Source organism: Taudactylus pleione, unplaced genomic scaffold (assembly GCF_031769625.1).
Source record: "Taudactylus pleione unplaced genomic scaffold, aTauple2 ptg000305l, whole genome shotgun sequence".
Lineage (NCBI taxonomy): Eukaryota > Metazoa > Chordata > Amphibia > Anura > Myobatrachidae > Taudactylus > Taudactylus pleione.
In genome coordinates, this window is record NW_028284706.1 from 11,272,770 (window position 1) to 11,296,059 (window position 23,290).

The following is a 23,290-nucleotide window of genomic DNA, read 5'->3' on the forward strand; positions in this document are numbered from 1 at the left end:
ATGTGTCCGCAACGCATCATTGATGTCCTTTAAGAAATATTCGGGGAAAAAAGAAGAAGAGAGCAGATCCAGAAATGGTGGTCAGACTTGAATCACAAAGAGAAAAGGGAGATGAGGAAACTTCGTCATAACATCAAATGTAGTAAGTACCCCTTTTTGTGCTACCTTCTGCAGTTTTACATGACAAAACGGTGTATGGTAGAGTGATATTGAAAGGTTTGTTCCAGAACAAGACAGAACAGAGGTGTGGTCTTCCAAAGAAGAACATCAAAGCCCAAAAGATGAGCATGTGGGAGTGGTCAAACTGGAAAAAAAACACAGGTCAGCACAGCATTTTGTTAAGTACATACAATGTAAATGTGCAACTCTAAACAATCTGATTTTTTTTTATTTATTTTTTAACAATAAGTATTTTCTTGCCCCAAAGATGATTGCTGCCGTTTACAGAAACACCAGATCTCATCTCAAGCACTGGGAAAGGTAAGCAGGTGTCCAATTTTAATTGTGGATGCGATTATTATTATTTTATTTTTTTTATATTCACCAAGGGCCCTAATTTAGTTGCGCCCCCAATCTTTAAGACATCATACGCATCTCAGCTGACTGTGCCAAAGGAGAAATGGATTTGTCCACTAACAAGAAGCTTGTAAGTCCACCACATTTAAAAAGAGTACATTACATTTTAAAAGTTTTAAAGCAATGTTGTGCACAAATTGTTATTAAAAAAAAAAAATAGAAAAGTACAAACTGCACATCAGGCAAAGTTTGTTTATGGACATCATTAATGACAGATACACATCTAAAAGAGGTAACCAGCGCTAAAATACTAGGCAATAAATATATTACTGCCAAATTTATATGTCACTGTGGGTCGACACTTCAGTCAGTCGCTGTCCTTTCTCCCGAACAACCAGATTAGAACTTACATTCAAATTCTGACTCGACTGCATAAAATAAGCCTAAACATCGACCCGGTTGCGAGCACTCAGCGCTTGCGACCGGGTCTGAATGAGGGCCACTGTCCCATGTCATCCTAAAGGGGAGAAGTAAAAAAGTTAAGGTGGGATGCTACAAGTGCCTGGTGAAACTATTATTTTTTATTACATGTTCCACAGTGCCGTACAGAGAGCAAAACAATAAGACAATACAGGGTAAAAACAGTACAGTACAAATAGTACTACAAATCTCGTCACAGCCACTGATGCACTGTGTGCAATTGAAAAATACAGCATCAGCTGAAACCTGCAGCTGTCAGCGTGGGTGCAAATGACAGGCCTAGTTCGTCTGGAAAAAGCAAAAACAAATGATTGGGGTCTAGGGGCAGAGAGCCCAAGTAGGATGTGTAGCAAATGTGCAAGAGAAGTAGGTGATGAGAACAGCATGGAGGAAGGCCCTGCTCATGGAGCCTACAGTCTAGGGGAAGGGTGACCTTTAGAATGTAAGCTCTCACGAGCAGGGCCCTCTTCCCTCACAAGCTTCTCCTTGCACCTAACACTTGGTTGCTGACACTCTGCTGCTTATTTAGGTGTTATGCAGCAATGTTTATAAATCATGTACTTGTCCTGCATTGTTTGTACTGTCGATAACAGTTTTCTTGTGTACTCATTTGTTTCTGTACTTTGTAAGGCGCTGCGGAACCCTTGTGGTGCCATATAAATAAAGGATAATAATAATAATAATTAATGGAAGACATAAGGAGTGATGCAGTGTAAGGGGATTTAGGAGGTAGACTACGTGGTGACATGGTTAAGTGGTGGACGAATATGCTTTTATGAACAGGTGGGTTTTCAGCGCTCGCTTGAAGCAATGCAGGCTGGTGGATAGTCTGATAGAATGAGGGAGATGGTTCCAATGGTGGGGGGCAGCTTGGGAGAAATCTTGAATTCTGGAGTGAGATGTGGTAACCAGAGGGGAGGAAAGGCGGTGGTCATTGGCCGACCGGAGAGGGCGGGAGGGAGTGGAGTAAGGAGATGAAGTTCGAGCGGTAGGGAGGGAGCTGTGGAGTTGGGGAGGGCCTTGTACGTGGTAGTTAGGAGTTCAAAAGGATTCTGTAGAGGAAGGGGAGACAGTGAAGTGCTTTGCAGAGAGGAGAGGCAGATGTGGAGCGTCAGGAGAGGAAGATAAGTCTAGCTGCAGTGTTAAGTACAGATTGGAGAGAAGCAAGATGGGAGCAGGGGAGTCCAATGAGGAGAAGGTTGCAGTAGTCAAGGAGAGAGATGATCAGTGAGTGGACAATGGTTTTGGTGGAATTCTGGAAGAGGAAGGGTCTGATTCAAGCAATGTGACAGAGCTGGAAATGACAGGATAGGGCAAGAGATTAAATGTAGGGGGTGAAGGAGAGGAAGAGTCCAGAATGACAAGGCGGCAGCAGACTTGGGTAACAAAGAAGATAGTGGTGTCGTTATCAATGATAGAGGGGTCGCGAGGGGAGGAGATTCTAGATGGAGGCAAAACAATGAGTTCAGTTTTGGCCATGTCAGCAAATGACAGCAATACTTAGGCACTGGTGAGTGCACTCACTTGGGGTTATGTAGATGGCACATTGTCATCGCTGCTGCCACCTGCAAGGGTCACATCACGTGGTGACCACATGCCGCACTTCATATGCCGTGGACCTACACATGCCAGCATGTTCTGCTTAAGAAAGGCATGTTGAGATGTGTAGTTCCACGGCAAATGTGGTGCCGCACGGTGCTTTCCCCTTTCACTACTGACATAACGTTTGTTCGTCTTCTGACGAACTGAGGGAAGTCACGACATAGTAGATTTAAATACAAATGCCCACAAGCAAGATGTGTAAAATGTATAAAAATTGGAGATGGTCAGATGGGAACTCCTTGTCCACTTGACATGGAATGACCCTTCACATAGTGGTAGAAGCAGATAGGTCAGGTGTTTATGATGAACAGGTGGATCATTCACTGCATACATAATTAAACACTGACTTCTTAAGTAAAAACATTTGAGCAATCATCATGTTTTCTGGAAGGTGCATTACAATTTAGCCTATTTTACTAATTATGACCTAAATATCTTATCAGTTTGATAGACCACAAATCTATTATACGCTGCTGACTTAGATGTTCAACCCCTTACTACATTTATTAAGATTAAATGCCGCACCAACTACAGATGTGTCCTTATACACCTAGCCTCAATACGCCATGTGGCACAATACATAACAATCTAAAACAGTTGACAGTGGATTGTAATACTTTACAATCCGCACAAATTATTTTCCGTAAGCAAACAATTCTGTTATTTCCCATATGCAATCGTGAAATACCACCTCCTGATGAAAACAAAGACACTCCTGAAAATCAACCAAAGACAATATCATAGTATTATCCACAACCATAAACGTATAACAGTATAGAATTAGGGAGAAAGGCACGCAGGAATGTATACGCCACATACAGAAAGAAATAAAACACTGTGGAGGAAATAAATAAAGGAAAAAGTTATTTTGCTGTCCCCTCCCTAGAGGTCTATGGAGACATTGTTAAAGAGCAGAAGATAGATGAGAATTGTCCACATGAAACTTTTCATGATTTGGACAGAGTGCTGTGATAGCAAATTTTGTCTCATTGCATTATAATAAAATAGATCACTTAGGGGGTATCCAATTAGCCACGAAAATATTTTGGGTGCTAATGGATAGCCGCGATTGGCAAAAAACAGGGATTAACCCAGTTTTTCGCCTAAGTTTTTTTTCACCCTATCCTATTATTTTGGTCGAAATAATAGGATAATTCTCCTGAAAACACATAGGACCCACGATGTGTTTTCGTCATTTAGGTGGTGAAAAGACGGCACTTATCGTGGATTTTTTTTCTGGACACATCAGGTACCATAAAATATCCACGATAATTGCTGGTGTTGGGCGGCACTTTGCGGCTAATAGGATAGCCCGCCTACTATAGCGCTGCCAAATGGATACCCCCCTAAATCTATTATGAGGCCAGGTTAAATTATGTGATGTAAACTAAAGAATATAAAAGTTATCATCATTTGATATCTAACATTATTTATTAGAAAATGACATAACAAAGGTAACAATAATATAATATATGGCATTTTCCATCATATTATAATAAATTAATAATCACATTATAACATATAACTAAAGGAGAGATTGTATGATTTGTATGATAGAAACTCACATTATGTGTCCTTTACTAAAAGGATACCTGATGCGTATTTCAGAATACTTTTAGTTTTGCACAGCTGAGCCTCAAAAGTTCTCCCAGATCAAAGGTCCTCTATCGAGGTACATCCATACATAAGTGCAGAGAGGCAAACAAAAGGTGTAATCATCGTATCAATGTCTAACCTTCTATAGCGTTAGTACCATGGCTTTCAATTAAACTCTACAAATACTAAAATGCTAATAGGTTAAACCTCAGATGTGATTTCAATTAATTTTGAAAATGACGGAACACAAATTCTGTTTTTGTTTTGTAGGTGTAAAGATTTCTATTACACTGCTTGCAGGGCACCTTGAAATGCACATAGGAAATGGCAACACATTTTAAAATGAGACTCTTTCTTTCAAGAGGATGCCACTGGTTATCTTTATCTCTTTCATTGCCAGATGCAAACACAATGCTGATTGAAATATACTTTTTAATAACATCGCCAGAACATCAGTTTCCCAATTTAGTCTGGCCCTAGGTTCAGGACGACAGAACAGTAAGCAGTTACTGTAGCTAGAGCAGTGCTACTCTATTCTGGTGACTACATCACTTAGGCTTCAGGTATGAAACAGTGCAGCTCTGGCTGCAGGTATAGAGGCTTTAAACAAGCCACAGGGCTGTCCTCTCCTTTACTGCTAAGTCACTCACTTTCCTCTGGGACAAACTGATAGAGAGATCGCCTTCACAGAGCTTTTCAGGTACAAATCGATAAAAGATTTAGATGAGCTGCTTAGAGCTCCAAAACGAGGTCAGATATACACAAAAACATAGCAAGAAAGTAGCAAAAATTATGTACAATCTCAAGAATGCATCTGTCAAAATGAATTGTGGAGTACTAATGGATGTTATGCATTGCTAGATGTAAAGTATTTGGATCATATCAATGTTCAACTCAAGCAAGTTATATGCACGAATATAAGCAACCAGGATACATTGCAGGTCTGCGTGTATGTGTGGTAAAAGAGCATGGTCATCTGCATATAGCTCTTTAATGGATGTAGAAAACTTAAGCTGCCCACACACACAGCGATATTTAACCCGATTTGGCCGATTTCGATGAATCGTGATGACAAATTGTGGGTGTCCACTCACGATCATGATGCCAATGCGCGTCCCTGCTCGACGTACATCGCATCTTCAGATGTGCTGTGCTGTAGGGCAGATTTGCCAATCTGGGACACAATGCACTGGATGCACGATAGATCTTAAGTCAGATTGGACATTTTTTACTCCAAATCGTGAGTAGGACTGCCGGGGAGCTGCCGGGGGAGAGTTCAGGGGAAATCACACACATCGTGGGATCGTGTGCAGATCGTTGTGTGTGGGCACCTTTACATCTATCTTAAACCTTTAACTGACAAATCTGCCATCAGTTATCACTGGTGTGTACACTGTGTGACTGGCTTATTAAACGGAAACTAGCAGAGATGAAGATGACAAATAGATTGGGGTAGAGCCGTAACTAGACTTTTTGGTGCCCTGTGCCAGAGAGAGCATTGGCACCCCCCCATGGGCCAAGTCTTCCTGGGGAAGGACCAGGGAACAGATAGGGGAGGCCAGGAGATGCTGGGGATAAAAGAAGAGGAAGCTACAAGTGAGAATGATAATAAACAGGAAAACTGACAGGCCCAAACAGCGCCCCCTGCCCTGCGGTGCCCTGTGCCATGGCACTGGTCGCACTACCCTATTTACGGCCCTGCATTGGGGGCCAGAATACAACTTTAAAACCTCTAATGGAAATGATATCATTCAGGATTTTTTTGCTGATAGAGCGGCAACCAGCCTGCTAGTATACTGGAAAGGGAGATATTTCTGATTCTTCTTGTAAATAATAAAAAGGGAAACTCTTAGGTAAGTAAGGATTTTATCCTCGTTTCTGAACATCAACAATAGCTAAAATTAAGTCAAATTAGTTATTAGGTAAATTTGGTCCAGAATATCCACACAAAGGGCCTTTAGGTTTCCACTGAAACAAGTTGCCTTGTTATTTCGCACTCCGTTTTTGAATGCCATCCTGTGAACCCAAGAGCAATGCCGCCAGTAGAAATGGTTTCTGGTAGATCAATCCGAGGCAGCAAGTTAAAAAAATGGGATTTTGGTACCTACCGGTAAATCCTTTTCCCTGATTCCACAGGGGACACTGGAGGTGCTTACGCTGGGGTATAGAGGCGTGGATAACTGGAGCTGGCACTTTAAAATAATCTAGAAGTGTGAAGCTCCTCCCCCTCTATGCCCCATCAGCCCTCAGTTTAGAAAATGAAGACCGAGAGGAGATGGAGAACAAGCGGAGTAAAAGGGAGAGAAGAACACACAATAATCAAAACATACAACATACGGAACAAACCGAATAGGCAGGCAAAGAGCGCTGAGGTGGGCGTCCAGTGTCCCCTGTGGAATCAGAGAAAAGGATTTACCGGTAGATACCAAAATCCCATTTTCTCTTTCATCCACTAGGGGACACTGGAGGTGCTTACGCTGGGGACGTCCCAAAGTTTTCCCCACGGGAGGGAGCACTCTGCGGCACCTGCAGAACTAGGCGGCCAAGACGGTATGCCGAAACAGCGAACGTATCAAATTTGTAAAACTTGACAAACGTGTGAACTGAAGACCAAGTGACCGCACGGCACAATTGTGACGTGGAAGCTCCCCTACCGGCCGCCCATGACGCACCCACAGAACGTGTGGGATGAGCCGAAATGGACGAAGGAGGCCGGCGGTCGGTATTAACCTAAGCCTGATGAATGTCAGCCGGATCCAACGTGCCAAAGTCTGCTTAGACGCTGGCCAACCCCTCCGAACCGCATCATAGAGGACAAAAAACGACTCAGACTTACGGAGGGAAGCAGTCCTGTCAACATAGATGCGGAGAGCTTCAACCACATCCAAGGTAGAAGAACCACAAGAGTCCTCCATCCAAGATGGTACCACAATAGGCTGATTAATATGAAAAGCCGACACTACCTTGGGAAGGAAGTCGGCTACCGTCCGGAGTTCCACCCTATCAGCATGAAACAGAAGGTAAGGTGGCTTATAGGACAGAGCACTCAATTCAGAAACTGTACGAGCCGATGCTAGAGCCAGGAGGAGGACCGTCTTCCAAGACACGTACTGAATATCAACCTCTTCCAAAAGGTTCAAACATGGACGACTGAAGAAACAGAAGCACCAAGTTCAAGACCCAGGGAGCTATCGGAGGTACAAAAAAGGAGGCTGCAAACGCATGACTCCCTGAAGAAATGTCTGCACCTCAGGAATGAGGGCCAATTCCGTTGAAAGAAAATGGAAAGGGCAGAAACCTGCACCTTTAAAGTTCCAAGACGAAGGCCAGAATCCAGACCAGTCTGAAGAAAAAAACAGAAACCCGGACACCGAAAAGTCCTAGAGGGAAGATCCCTACTGGAACACCACGAGATATAAGAACGCCAGAGACGATGATAATGCGCAGCCAAAACTGGTTTCCTGGCACGTAGCATGGCGGGAATAACAGAGTCTGGGATTCCACTTTATCTTAGGACAACGGTTTCAAGAACCACCCCGTTAAACGCAGTTGCGCTAAGTTGGAGTGTATGAAAGGACCCTGCTGCAGCAGATCCGGGCGCAGAGGAAGGGGCCACGGATCGTCTGCCAATAGGGACCGAAGGTCCGAGAACCAACTTCTCTAAGGCCAGTGCGGAGCCACGAGAATGACAGAGGCTGACTCGTGTTTTATCCTTTTTTAGCAGTCGAGGAAGAAGTGGAATCGGAGGAAAAAGGTCAACGAAGTCTTAGATCCACGGAACTGTCAGAGCGTCTACTGCCACTGCCTGCGGATCTCAAGTTCTTGACACGTATACCGGGAGCTGACGATTCAATCGTGACGCCATGAGGTCCACCTGAGGACATCCCCATCGACGTATCAGCGCGTTGAACACGTCTGGTTGAAGCTTCCATCCCCGGGATGAATATCCTGGCGGCTTAGGTAATCTGCTTCCCAGTTGTCCACGCCCGGGATGAATACCGCCGACAGGATTCCTGACTGGCTCTCGGCCCACCTGAGAACCTGAGTTACTTCTCACATGGCCCTGTGACTCCGAGTCCCACCTCGGCGGTTGATGTACGCGACGGCCGTCGCGTTGTCGGACTGAACTTTTACCGGACGAGTTCTTAGAAACTCTGTTGCTTCTATCAGAGCATTGTAAATCGCTCTGAGTTCCAACACATTTATGGGCCACTTTTGTTCTAGAGGGGATCATCGACCCTGAAAGTGATAATCGAGGACTACTGCTCCCCATGGATACACACAGTCACCACACACAGAGGGACAGAGTATATACAGAAGAAAAAACAGAAGGCTGGCTTGGGACACAGAGGAGGAGATACACCCCACTCCCTTCCCACAGATCAGATTCCCTGCACCCCCAGTGTATTATGCACAGCCTCTGTACCAGAGCCTTCTGTGTTTAACTTGTAGCTTTTTTTATAAAAAAAATAAAATAAAATAAATGTATTTGCTGAAGCACAGCATAATGGAGATCGCAAAGTCTATTTTATGTACGGCCATGTAACAGCGGTCTAACAGTGAGACACGCCTGCGTTTTTCTGACCCCCCCCCGTTACCACCCCCAAACGCTAACTACCTGTCACTCACTTTGCGAGTGGATCCTCTGTTCGTCCGTAATCGCAGTGCGATCTCTGCACACTCGCAGTGTGACAAGCACATGCGCACAGGCAAACAATTGCACAATCTGCGTCGGTAATCGCCATTGCGTTCATCTCTGAACCAGGCCCTCTGTGTAGCCACTGGCATGTGCTATTGTAATTATCTGCTCGTTTGGAGTAGATGAATGCCTGGAATATTTCTTTAGTCTTATCCTCACTGTTAGAAACAGAGCTAGGATTGTCATTACCCATGTTCATCAGCAATTTATGCCACCAAGGATATATTGCAGAGATTACCAAAAGCAACGGATTATGTTATACATGCATTATGGACAGACATGATGTGTTGCATTGTTCACATTTTTTTTTTTTTTTTTAAATAAGGTATCCAAATTGATTTATTCAAGATTCTTACTAGTGATTAACACAAAACAATTGTTCTTAAAAAAAAAAAAAAAAAAGACAATTGGCAACATAATGATTCCACCCTACTACAAAATGCCCAAGTAAAATCTGTTGTAATCAGTTCTCTTCAGAGGATCCCATCTGTATACAATTGTTTTGGCTTATTTCTAAGTAAATACAGAAATGTAAAAATACAGTTTGGAGAATATGATAAAACGGTCAATTTGTCTAGAATAGGCCACCTGCAAAAACGGATTATTTGGGGGAGATGTATCAAACCTTGGAGAAAGATAGAGAAGCTGCTCAAAGGGCGCAATTCGTTTCCAGCCCCCATCGCGCCCGACGGAGCTATTCAATTGTTGCCCCTGTCGGGCACGATCAACTGCCAGCGCTCCATTTCGACGAAAAGTTACCTGTTTGGGCGCCCAAACGGCACTTTTCGCGATCGCGCCCAGCTCTTTGGTCGTGGGCGGCCGATTTACGCGACTAAAGCCTACCACTTTGGGAGAGATCAGCGTGAAAGGCTGGAACAATTGAATAGCGGCCCGCGATCTCCTGTCACTTTAGACGGGAAAAACAGGCCGCGAAAACAATTGAATTCCGCCCACAGTAACCAAACAGCTTCTAACTGTCATTTACCTAGCACAATCTATAAAATGACAGTTAGATCTCTCCTAGACTTGATGTATCTCCCCCTTTGTGTAAGAAGTGTACTTGCTAAGTAGGTCTATTGCAACTTCCTATATCTATATATAAGTGTGTTAAACAGAATGTAGAAGAAAACTCAGTTTGCCATAAAACATTTGGAAGACCCACTTACCAACTTGAGGAACATTTAAAGATCTGATGAGACAAATACTGAAGTTTTTGGCCTCAGCGCTAGATCCTATGATTGGTGCAAGCGTAAAACTATATATCATCCCTAGAAGACTATCGCTATCTAAAGCATAGTAGCATGAACATCCCACTATTGGGATGCTTCTGTGCTCCAAGGTCTGGGAAACTTGCCAAAAGACAAATTATAAAATAAAGGCAATTCAAAACACCAAGAAATTAGAAAAACTAAATTATATTACAGTAAGCAGACAGCTAGTGCCGTAGTAGAGTAGCTGAATGGCTTATATTTCTCGCACTTTTTGTATAATTTATCTAGTTGCATGAATCAAAGTTTGTGATCAATGTTTATAAACATTAAGAAACAGCAACGTAGTTTTATCAGCAGCTTAAGTCGTTTATTAATATAATAAGAGTTTATAAATCATGAAGAGTAGACTAGCTAAACTGGTTCTTTGCTTTCTTACTGCACATAAATTGGCAACTGGTAAGTTATTTCACAATGCTAGAGCTTGGTACAAACCTGAGGCAGTATAGAGATAAATACCGACGATGAGCTGTAACATTAACATATACAGAAAAAGATAACAGAGCACACTTGTGTTCTAATATATATCGGAATTCTTCTCAAAAGGATTTTTTCTCATTTTCCTATAGTCTTTATTTTAGATGCCACCTCAAGTTGAGAATCAACTCTTCCTTATCACTCATAAAAAAGAATAAATAACATAACATAAAATTGACAGATAGAATAACACACCAAGTGTGGTCACTCTTTATACGAAATATAGTGCCTGTGATGCAGGGGCAGATGCCCAGGGCAAGTCGGAATAAACAGCAACCCCTGTCTATCAGTGCCACAGGCCTAATTACCCCCACAGGCCTAGTGTCCGACAACCTTGTGGTCTAGTGAGGGATTATTGGTGGGGCCTCACAGAGGGACTACCTGTCCGGTCTTCAACCACGTTTTTCTTCAGCCGGACCATCCGGCGGAGCTCCTCTCTCTAGCCCAGCATCTTCTGGTCTCTTCCACGCCACCAGAGCTCTTCCTGTGACCGTCTCTTCATCTTCCACCGCCCAACTGACTCTTTCACCCAGCCGTGTCTGACGTCAGACAGCGGGCGGAGCCAGCCATGATGCAGCAAATCACTTTCTATTGGCCGCCGGTCCGTGACTTGCACCCAGCTCGCGGCCATCGCCAAATGTCACCCACCGCTGGGTTTGGGCCAGTGGGAAGTAACCCTAATACCCTAACACTAAAGGGCAGACTAGTGGGCCATGTGGTTCTTATCTGCCATCAAATTCAATGTTTCTATGCATGGGGAGAAACACCTGAACCTGTACTAACCTGTGAGTATACAACACCTCTTCAGGGGATTGGAGGAAGAGCTGGCATGGGGTGCAGTTTGCTGTCTCTTTGAACTGAAGCCAGTGTGTACCACATTTGGGGCAAAGCTGAGAGAGAACATTATGACATTTAAATCTAAACAGAAAATTACTAAAACTTTCATTTTATGCAGGGTAAAGGTAAAGGAATGTGTTGTTCTACAGAATTACTTACATTACAAGGACAGTTTTGTACTGTGGGTCAGAAAGTTGAGAGGTAATTTCTTGCTCACTACTGTGCTGCGTAACAGAACAGTGATGAATGGGTGCAGCCTGCACCTGACTTTGGCACATACTGCAATGGACGGGTGTTTGGAGGGGAGAGAAGAGGATTAAGCTGCAGCATAACACTTCAAAATAACTAGAGATGCCCCTGGGATGTGGGCATACTCCGTGCCCTAGTTTCTGCAATCCAACATCGAAAGGGATGGTATAACTACAAAATATGGAAGCATTTACCCCTCTGGCTGTAATACTTAGACCTTTTAAATGTCTAATCATTTTGAAAAGATTATTTGGTGACAGGTGAGGTATGATTTGTATATTGTAGTATGTGTAACAAACAACCTATGCTTAAATACAGGTCATTTCATTCCTCCACTGCTGAGCATACTGTGACACTTATTGAACTTGTCACATTGCAATATCAATAATTATGTATTCCATACACACAAATAATATCCTGTATTTTAATTCCAGAAGACTCTGAATTGCAATGAAATAGCATTTGTTTGCTTATTTGTGCTAACACGCAAACCCAATCTAGCCATACTTACCTACACTCCCAGAAGGTGTGGGAGACTCACAATATTTCGAATATATATATATTTCTCGCACCACCGGAAGAGTGAGTGGATCTCCCGTATCCTGCCCACTGACTAGTGAATTGGGTAGGATGGGGAGATAATGCCAGGAAACATGGGTCCGTTATGGAGGGGGCGGGAGTAATGGCGATTCGTGGCATTTTGCCGTGACGGGAGTGAGGCCCAATGTCAGGAGAGCCCTGCCTCCCCCTGAAGTGGCTAGCTGCATTTCTCCCAGAGAGGAGCAAGAAAAAGTAGGCAGGTATGAATCTACCCGAAATGGCCCAAAAAGTGCTTTTTATATAGAAATTGCAATAACATGAACTAAAATCAAATTTGTATTTTTTTTTTTTTTATAACCCCACCAACAAATACATTGTGGTTCTTGCATCGGCATAAATCCACATTACAAAACAGCAAAAAGCCAGATTCTATAGTTAGGATTTCATAATAAAACCTGAACTTGTTTGTTCATAGTGTGGTTTTGAATAAAATGCACAAAATGACAGGGAATAATAGGCGTAAACTAACAAGGCATAATGTTTTGAAAGCTAGACAACCTACTGCATCAAATGACAGGACTCCTGACCCCTTCCCCTATTTGACCCAGGGTGGGGAGATAGGAGGTAAATAAGCTCCCATATCCCTGGAAAGCTTAACGCTTTCTGTAGTGTTATTGTCTGGTGACCATATGTGAGAATGCAATAGTACTGTCTTAGTAGCTGGTAAAAAACATCATCTGTGAAAAATAATATGAATAAAGTTACTACCCAGAAAAATGCCTCTGCGGTTAATGGCTGTTAGGTGATTAGTAAAAAAAAAAATAGACGAGTATGATATTACATAGAAGAAACCGATAATGAACTAGGTCATACAAGGACTTGTGGAGTGGGGGGTAATCTAGAGATTAAAACGTAAGACCAAGCACAAGCTGTTAAATAAATTTCCATTGAAAGTATTTAATTCTATTCACAATAGCCATTTGCAAATCAATGCATGTTATACTAATCTAAATTAAAAAAAGCCAAACAATGACAATTGTGCGCCTTTTTGCAAAATTTATGTGAATTGGCACCTGAACGTTCTACTTGATGTACTTATTTATACGTTTTAGATTTAATGACAAACAAAATTAATTTATTGTTATTTTAAAGCTTTGCAGTTACCATGAAATTCTGTTGCAATGCTAAATATTGATTATAAAGCATCAATACAGAAAAATACAGTAGCCACCACATTGGTGCTGACTACTGGGTTGTAATTTCAACTGTGTAATTCATAAAATGAACATTTTGTATGTGCAACTGGAACGGAAACAGGAAAATCAGCACAAAGATCCAGCATGTTCATAGAAAGTGGGGATTATTTGGTAGTACAGTTTAAAACAATAAAATACAATTAAAATTCTGAAGCTGTGGCCCGAAAAGGATGTAAGACCTAAAAAAAACACACACACTTGTATGTACACAATCCTGGGAACACAGTGAAATGAGGTTGGTGAATTTAGTTTTGTTTTTTTCCACTCAATTGTATAAGGTTGCATGGAGTTTTTCTTTCTATACTGTTGCCAAATCTGACTGGCCAATGGACAGCACCGCATAGGACCCATTGGAACGCAGTTTATATGATGGTGGACGGGATGCCGGCAGCCGAAATACCGACGTCGTAATCCCACCACGCAGCATAATGCCGTCGCCGATACCCAGAAGGACATCAGAATACCGGCATCGGTATCCCAGTCGCCGGAACGCCAGACGGTGGTAAGTATGAGCAGTTAGCCGGGGATGGGGGGGGGGGTTAGGATCAGGCACTCCCGGGGGGAGATTAGGATTAGGCGTCCCCCGGGGAGGTTAGGGTTAGGCAGGAATTCTTCTCAGGTACGAAAGCAGGGCTTTACATGGGAAGAAGCTGCAGTGTAAACAGGTAACCCCGGTCGTCCGACCTCGGTCTAGTTTACAGCACTGGGAGAGCCACATTCCGTCGCATGGAGATGATGTCATCTCCAAGAGCCAGCACTGCACCCGTGTGCAATGTGAACGGCGCTGAACAGGGTAGGGTTGCCACATCATCCCTTTAAAGCTGGACACATATGAATTACACAAGTTCTGTGGCAGTTTAAAACCAGGTGAAATTGAGACATTAAGTCAGCCAGCCACAGAACCTGTGTAATTCATATGCGTCCAGCTCGGATGCATGGCGATCAGCCAGCGATGTCGTATCGCTGGCTGATCACTACGTGTGTATGCACCATAAGTCTAAACATGTTTCTCCAGAGCAGGTGAACTTAAAAGATGGAAGCAACAAGAAAACACTAAATTGAAAAAAAAAGTCCCCATAATGTAAAAGACAAATGATATTTGAATATGATGAGAATATATTTTACATATATTTTTCTTTTTATCAATTAAGTTGATGGAAGCATACTTTTTCTTCCCACCTAGATACAATTAGATATAAATGTATGTATAAAGTAACATCTTGGGAAGTAGAGCATAACTGTAAAAACAATTATTTTAGTAGAACGCACATTATGTATTTTGGTAGACATTGTATATATAACTTGACTAAAATGCAAATCATAACTTTGGAAAGTAGAATCTCTTTTATATCTAATTATTTCACCAATTTCTACACAGTCCTACAGTAACTACATTTTAAAGGAAATTAAAGCTAAGTTATCACCTTGAGAGAGAGAGAAGCATTATAGCTCTGACCTCTACCCTCTGTGCAGTCATTTCTGTCTGTGCAGTGATTAGTCTCACAGCCCTGTCTGAAAATGTTCATCATGTTAGATGGGTATGGGTACTGGATGCAGGTGCTCGGGATCCCGGCAATTAGAAACTCGACAGGGTTAGGGTACCGACACCTGTCGATAGGTATCCTAACCCTCCCGCTCTCCCTACCCTAACCCTCCCGCTCTCCCTAAGATGCTTGAACCTAAACTCCCTTTCTAGTGCCTACATCAACCTCCCCCTCCTCGCACCCTAAACCCCAACCCTCCCCCCTTAGTGCCTAACCCTAATGCTAACCCTTCCCCAACCCTGTTACTTACCTTCGGGATGCCGGCCGCCAGGATTCTGACAGGTGTCAGCATTCTGACAACCGGAATCCCCACATCCCGTTAGATGGCAGTGCAGTTCATTTTCTACTCTTTATTTTGCACTTTTGTGTTTCACTGACTTGCCATATAACTTTTAAATGGTCCACTTAAGGTAACTACACAAACTAATTTTTATTTAATTTTGTAAACTGTTCATCAAACAATTTGTGCACATAAAACTGACTAAGCTTATCTGATTATGTATGGAGAAGCGATCACATATGGTGGAATTTAATGGTTGTCTTGGCGCCCGTTAGTAATGGGCACCCTATGGAGCTATTCAATTGTTGCTCCGATCAAGCCCGAGTGCCACGGAGGCCAGATTTCTGCTCGCACCATTCTGATGGGGCGAATAGAAACCCGTAAAAAGCTGGTCTTTAGGGCACCCAAACGGCCGCCTGGGTGCTCTAACTGGGACTTTAGATGGGTGTAGCAGCTTTCTGCATCTAAACCCCTTTGGGCGCGACAAGCAATGGGCGCCTGCGGCACTCGCGCCCGTCAGCTAAACAATTGAATAGCTTTGTTGGGCGCCCATTACTTATGGCACACGAAAAACAATGGAATTCCCCCCTTTTAGTTAAATATGTTGATACAACGTTGTTTTCCAGCACTGTGTATTCATGCGTATAAATAAAATCTATATATTAATAGCCGGAGGATGACTTTTATGAGTGACATTTCTATGGATGCCGTAAACCAAATTAAAGATCTCCACACATACTGTATATTTGTAGACAAATATTGGCATTGTAATTGGTTGCTTCGTTTCGGAGTTATGTGGCAAGGCGGGCATTTTATACCATTTGTTCTCTGTCCGCAATGTCTATGACTATGTGCCCTATTTATTAATATTAGTATTACCACGCTGATAATTAACCTTCTTTATTGAGTCATAAAGCGGTGATTTGGAATGATTTTGGCATCTCATTTAACAATCTGGCACCTCATGAAGCCACCATGATAACCACCATTTAGGAGCAGGGTTTTCTCAGCATCACCTGTAGCCTAATGCTGCCAGTGAGGAGTTCCTGTAATATGCTCATGTGCAGGGGTGGATTTAGAGAGGAGGGGGCCCGTGTTCACTCACCATCCGACCCCTCCTCTTCCCTCCGGTGTCCGCGGCGTACTGACAGGTTTAGTAGACTCTGGGTGAGGCAGCCATTTTCCCAGCGAATTCCCTACTGCGCATGCGCAGAGTGCAGGGAAAGTGGCCGCTGCGGCCATTTTCCAGGCGTTCTGTGTAGCGCATCCCTAGCCAACGTGGGACTTCAGAGAGGTAAGTATTAGGAAGTATGGGTTCAGGGTGTGCAGTGTGGGCCACCCTGGAGACAGGGGCCTGTGTGCCCCGTACACCCTGCACCCATTATAGATACTACCTGCTCATGTGTGATTCCTCTCCCAGAAAATAGTGAAAACGTGGCCTGCAGGCGTTAGCTATTTTGGCCAAGCTCCCATATGTACATTTTTCAGAGCTAGGTAAATTGCTCCAGACCACGGACCCCATTGCATGTAATGGGGACTGTGGTATCATGTGTTATTAACCTTATATAAGAGCTATCACTGATATTACCTGCATTTGACATCTGTTAATTTACAATGATACTAAGCTTGTGCAGAAACTGACATTTACACATGATTTACGGAGTAATGTACTTCATAAATAGGCCCCTTTGTCCTCTTCGCTACTCAAATACTGCAAATATTACTAGTCCACTCGGATGAACATCTAACATAGTACTTCTCCATTCAGGTACTGACAGCAGGACAACATCTGTGCATATATCCTATAATTGTTTGGCCATGGATTATATGAAGGGTTTCTGGCTTTCTGTGTTTATTTATTGGAGGAAATCAGTATGTATTATTCCTGTTCTGTTATTGTGATAAGATATGAAATAATATTGTGATAATGAATAAATGTATCATATATACAAAAAAAAAAAAAAACTCCAGATGATTTGGGATTTACATTGTATAAATGTAAACAAATGAGTGGGCTAGGTATCAGGGAGTAGGAGGAGGTGTCACATAGGATACCCAACCGTGCTCACCACTGTGCATATTTATTTTACTTATTTATTGCACCCTATGTCCAATATAATAGAAAGGGTGATGATTTATACAAATTGGTTTATTTTAAAATGACATTTTAACACTACCAATCTGCAGTTAGGGACCTTCCACACTTCAGCAATGTTCTAACCACCAGTGTACATATGTTTGATCCATTTCTCTAATACAGGAACAGTGCATCCTCTTATTATTTCAGTATCACTGCTATGGTACAGCCAGAGTCTGGGGAGGTAATCGGGGCTTTTTGGGGTATCTGAGAGCCTGATTCAGCAACGTACGCAATTGCAATAACGCACGCATATCAGTTGATTGTACTGAGCATGAGTATAAGCTGTACTGCGTACACACTGCGATCAAACTGCGGTTTCGCACACGCACAGTGGAATCCATCGCAGTGATTGACAGGCTGTGAGCGTTTGGGGGTGGTGACGGGGGAGTGGTCATAGAAACACAGGTATGCCTGTCTGTTGGAACACCGTTGCATTGGCATGCATAAATTAGCCACTGCAATTACCTACGCAGCTTGTGTACTACTTTTGCGAGCGATGGGACTTGCAGTTTCTGTGGCCGATGTCCGTTGATGGTACCGATGTATACGCAGGAGTGCGAGGTAGTACGGATGTGAGAAAGCAGCAGTGGGCGTCTCTATACCACCTGAGATGTGACAAATATTAGCATACGTTCACAGCTATGTTCCGTGCAAATTTGCAACTGCGAATGCAATAGCCATCCTTACTGAATCAGGCCCTGACTTTCCATCTTAGTGCCCTGAAATCAATATAACCAACAGGGTGCAAATGAACAGCTTTAATATGAAGAGTGCAAATGGTGGTAGGAGGGGGACTTGCTAGATTGAGAATGGCGAGTGTGGAAGTTCTCTGGACACTGTAGGGTTACCATTATTGGTAATCAGATCCAAAACTTTAGTCACTCACGAAAAAAAAAAAAAAAAAAAAAAAGTCAATATGATTTCTTTGACATGATCTCCCCCCAGTAAATCCATGCTGTTTGGGATCCTGCAAATTGCTGGATATGAGATATTCTACAACTCTATCATTTAAGACAGCTCATAAGTAACAAAATATAGGTCCTGCAAACTCCCTTTAGTAATATTGATGGGTTGGGTACGGGATGCCGGCACTTGGGATCCCGGCGGGCAGAATCCAGGCGCCGGGATCCCGAGAGGGTTAGGATACTGATACCTGTTGGTAAGTATTTTTACCTCTACATCTAACCTCACCACCCTCCCTCACAGCCTAAACCTAACCCCCCCCTCCCCCGTGACTAACCCCCCAACTTACCGTGAGGATACTGGTGCCTGTATTCTGACTGGCATCGGTATTCCGGCACCTGCATTCTGAGCGACAGTTTGGATATAACCTACATCCCATATTGATTGTGTTTTATAACCTGCTCATATCCTTCTCCGGTGACAGATTTAGAGTGGGTACACACCTGAAAGATATTTGCCAGATTTGGCCAAATTGGAAAGACAAATTGGGCATATCGTGCTTTGTGTATGCCCAATTTGCGCGGTCTCATGTGATTGCCTGTGCAGCACAGCCAATCACACGATATCGCAGGTGAGGCTGTACATATTAATGAAGGACGGAACAGTGATTGTTCCGTCGTTCATTAAATCTTTTAAGTGTGTACCGGCAATCATGCGATGTCCATGGTGAAGGCAAAACGCACTGAATATACGCACGGGTGTTTAGGTGTGTACCCAGCCTAGAAAGAAAAAAAAAATATGAATTTATTACAAATTAAGCTAAATCGGGAAGCTCTGCATATATCATGAATAAGCAGAAGCAATTTCATTTCCACTATTCAGAGTATCAGAATCACTTTCTCATGGATGTGGTCTAGTGATTACAGATCTCACAATCACTGAGCAAGACCTACAATCAGCACATAACATACATCTGGCTACAGAAAATGTATAATTCTCTTACAGCTTACAAGAAACACAGAAGATGGCCCTGACAACAACAAACACTCATAGATGCCAGAGAATGGACATTCTTGTTTTTCTTTACTAGAGACCAGAAATATTGCTGTATTGTGTGAAGATCTGAATGAACTGTGGGAACACTGATACTGTAATAAGTCTTACACAGCACCACATATATAGTTACACATAACATGGACTATAGTTGCAAACATTAGGTCAGAAGACAACAAAATAAGACCTTTAACAACCATAAAATGTTTGACCAAAATGAAGCAGAAACAGTGTTCTGATAACTTGTATTAATTATCACTCACAGCACAGGTCAGTAATGGTATTGGCTGCTGCCAACATCATGCCAGATAACCATTTGTAATGGGATTACTTTTCCTACGTTCTAATTCTGGGTTTCTATGTAACATGACAATGGCAGTAAGCACTGTTGACATTGTTATTATTAGAAGTAATGTAGCATTTCCTGACACATACACAAAGGTGACCTGAACGCAAATGATATTTCTGTACAAAAACAAAGTGAATTCAGCAACAACCCAGAATGCTGCCATTAGTCTTGGCGCTCCCATAGACAGAAGGGGCACAGCATGCAGGGCTGGGGAGCCTGAGGCAGGCCAGGAATAAAGAGCAAAGGAAACTGAATGGAAAGGCCTCCATCAGCCTCCCCCCTTACATCCCAGCCCCGGCCACATCTATAGCAGCAGCCATAGAGGTCAGCGTCGTGATCCCCTTAGAGACTCCTCACTATGATGCACAGCAACTACTGCGACTCCCCGGACAGCCGACAAGCGGATCTACCCACCGGATCTTGGCAGCAGGGACAGCCGACAGGAGCAGCTGGAGCAGGGGAGGGCAGCCCTTAGAAGTGCGCTCCGAATCGGGTCCTCCTCGCCGTGCTGAGTGGCCACTCTCTTCCCCCAGACTTAGCGTAACAAATGAGTCAGAGGGATCCTGAATATATCAGCCGCCAGGCTTTCTCCACCGCTCAGAGGAAGCTGGGAGTCAGGCGGCGTCCTAGAGGCAGGAGAGGGTAGCGCAGGGGAGCTCGCTGCTGTGCTGCTGCTGATCCTTGGCGAAGAAAATGAGGAGGAGGAAGACCTAGGAAAATCCACAACAAGAAATACAGCGTTTTCTTTGCAAACAACATCATTTTTTTGTTTGTTTGATTTTTTTTGGATCACTCTGCTGGGGGTGGGGGTTTTACGTTTATTGCTTACAGAACGCTGATATTTTACAAGAATATTTTGGTGTATACAGTCAAATTTGTAATGTGTATATATTTATGAGAGTAAATTGCATGCCTCAATTCACAGAGGATGATACTGGGGGTTATTATAGAACCAGCATAATTTCAGCCAGTTTGCCACCACATATAGAGCGGCATTTCTGTAAACTTGGGACCTTATTCAGACATACTACTAGATGCATTCACTCGCTCCCAGTGAATGCAAATCTAACGCACGCAGAGCAAGGCAGGCAATCGTAAGGGAAGGCATTAGCACGCCCACTATGTCTTGGCGTGCGATCACTGTGTGTATGCAGACGCCCACCAGCCATTCATAAGACGCCCACTACGCACGTCATCTCCTGGAAGTGCGTGAAAACATTGGCACATCGAGCACCATCGGATGTGCTCGCAAGCATTGCAATCACTTCAGTGTGACATACAGCTAGGTGACGTGTACAATGATGCTGCCTGTTAATTATGCACGCCTCTGAAACAGCAATGAAACACTCAGGCACTCCTACGTTCGTACCTCCACTCCCCAGTTTCTAGTGGCCTGCCCTTGTTACCACCCACAAACGGCCTCTCCCGTAACTCATTAAACTTTGCTGTCTATACTGGGCGAGCAAGCGCTTCCCGATCTTTCGCAGAGGTTCACGCACTCGCATTGCGATACATACGCATATTGCAAATATCGGCCAGCTACGAGCGATTGCATCCTAGCGAGATTGTCTGAATCAGCTCCTTGGTGTCTATTACATAACCCTGTTGTCTACAGATCATTTAGCCATAGTAAGGGATAGTAGATCATACAGTTTAGGCACTTACTAAAAGCATGAACAAAAACATACACTATGTAGCCAAAGTGATTGGACACTGGGCCTGATTCAGAGCCGGACGCTCTAACCAAAGCGCTCGCTCTGAATCAGGGCCTCCTACCTAAAAATGGAGTGGCCTCCTGGCCGCTCGCATAGCTGTGGGTGACCACCCACAGCTTACGCAAGCGGCCAAAAAGATGGTCGCGATGGTCAGGGCTAGATTAAGGGCAGGGCGACAGGGGCGGTCGCCCTGGGGCCCCCGCACATAGGGGGCCCCCACACACTGTCCCCGTCCCCATAATAAACAATTTTTAAAAATCTTTTAATGGTGCCGAGGCCCTCAATTAGGCCCCGCCCCTCCCGCGTTTTGGCTCCACCCCTTTTCAAACTGACCGGGCTACCTCCTTTATCGGCTCCTCTGCTCCTGTCCTTTCTTCTCCGCGAACACACAAGGTGGCCGGGGCCCGGGATCTGCTTCCTCTGCTCTGTCAGTGGATGCAGTGAGCACCATGGAGGGAGCACAAGCAGTACACTGCAGCTGGAAGGTAGGGGGGTGCCTGGGTGCTGGTAGTGTAGGAGGGGTGTGTTTTTAGTGCAGTAGGGGGGTGTCTGTGCGTTTTTAGTGTAGTTGGGGGGGGGTGTCTGTGTTTTTAGTGTAGGAGGTGGTGACTGAGTGCTGGTAGTGTACTAGGGGGTGACTTTGTGCTGGTAGTGTAGTAGGGGGGTGTCTGTGTGTATTTAGTGTAGGAGGGGGTGTCTGAGTGCTGGTAGTGTACTAGGGGGTGACTGGATGCTGGTAGTGTAGTAGGGCGGGGGGTGTCTGTGTGTTTTTAGTGTAGGAGGGGGTGACTGAGTGCTGGTATTGTACTAGGGGGTGACTGGGTGCTGGTAGTGTAGTAGGGGGGGTGTCTGTGTATTTAGTGTAGGAGGGGGTGTCTGAGTGCTGGTAGTGTACTAGGGGGTGACTTTGTGCTGGTAGTGTAGTAGGGGGGTGTCTGTGTGTATTTAGTGTAGGAGGGGGTGTCTGAGTGCTGGTAGTGTACTAGGGGGTGACTGGATGCTGGTAGTGTAGTAGGGCGGGGGTGTCTGTGTGTTTTTAGTGTAGGAGGGGGTGCTGGTAGTGTAGTAGGGGGGTGTCTGTGTGTATTTAGTGTAGAAGGGGGTGTCTGAGTGCTGGTAGTGTAGTAGGGGGTGTCTGGGTGCTGGTAGTGTAGTAGGGAGGTGTCTGTGTATTTAGTGTAGGAGGGGGGTGTCTGTGTGTATTTAGTGTAGGAGGGGGTGTCTGGGTGCTGGTAGTGTAGTAGGGGGGTGTCTGTGTGTTTTTAGAGTAGGAGGGGGTATCTGGGTGCTGGTAGTGTAGTAGTCTGGGTGCTGTTAGTGTAGTAGGGGGATGTCTGTTTTTAGTGTAGGAGGGGCGTGTCTGGGTGTTGGTAGTGTAGTAGGGGCTGTCTGTGTGTTTTTAGTGTAGGAGTGTTTTTATGTGTGTTAAAATATATATATATATGTGTGTGTGTGCATTATATATATATATATATGTATATTTATATATATACAGTCAGGTCCATAAATATTGGGACATTGACAGAATTTTCAGATTTTGTGCTCTATTCACCACCACAATGGCTTTGAAATGAAACAAACAAGATGTGATTTAACTGCAGACTTTCAGATTTAATTTGAGGGTAATTACATCCAAATCAGGTGAACGGTGTAGGAATTACAATGGTTTCTATATGTGCCTCCTACTTTTTAAGGGGCCAAAAGTAATGGGACAAACTAAACAATCCTAAATCTAACATTCACTTTTTAATACTTTGTTGCAAATCCTTTGCAGGCAATTACAGCT

General features: G+C 43.8%; 1 protein-coding gene across 3 annotated transcripts in view; it reads right to left on the reverse strand.

Annotated features, from left to right (window-relative positions):
* The window catches only part of CUEDC1 (CUE domain containing 1), a 165,613-nt gene extending 145,195 nt beyond the window's left edge, over nucleotides 1-20,418 (reverse strand). For 2 of the 3 annotated variants that reach the window (XM_088442106.1, XM_088442107.1), the window contains exon 1: nucleotides 20,204-20,418. The gene's annotated coding sequence lies outside the window, so the exon portion shown is untranslated. Of the gene's footprint in view, nucleotides 1-19,875; nucleotides 19,893-20,203 lie in introns of those variants that run through there. The other variant, XM_088442108.1, reaches the window with a different exon arrangement.
* Between the last annotated feature and the right edge of the window lie 2,872 nt (nucleotides 20,419-23,290).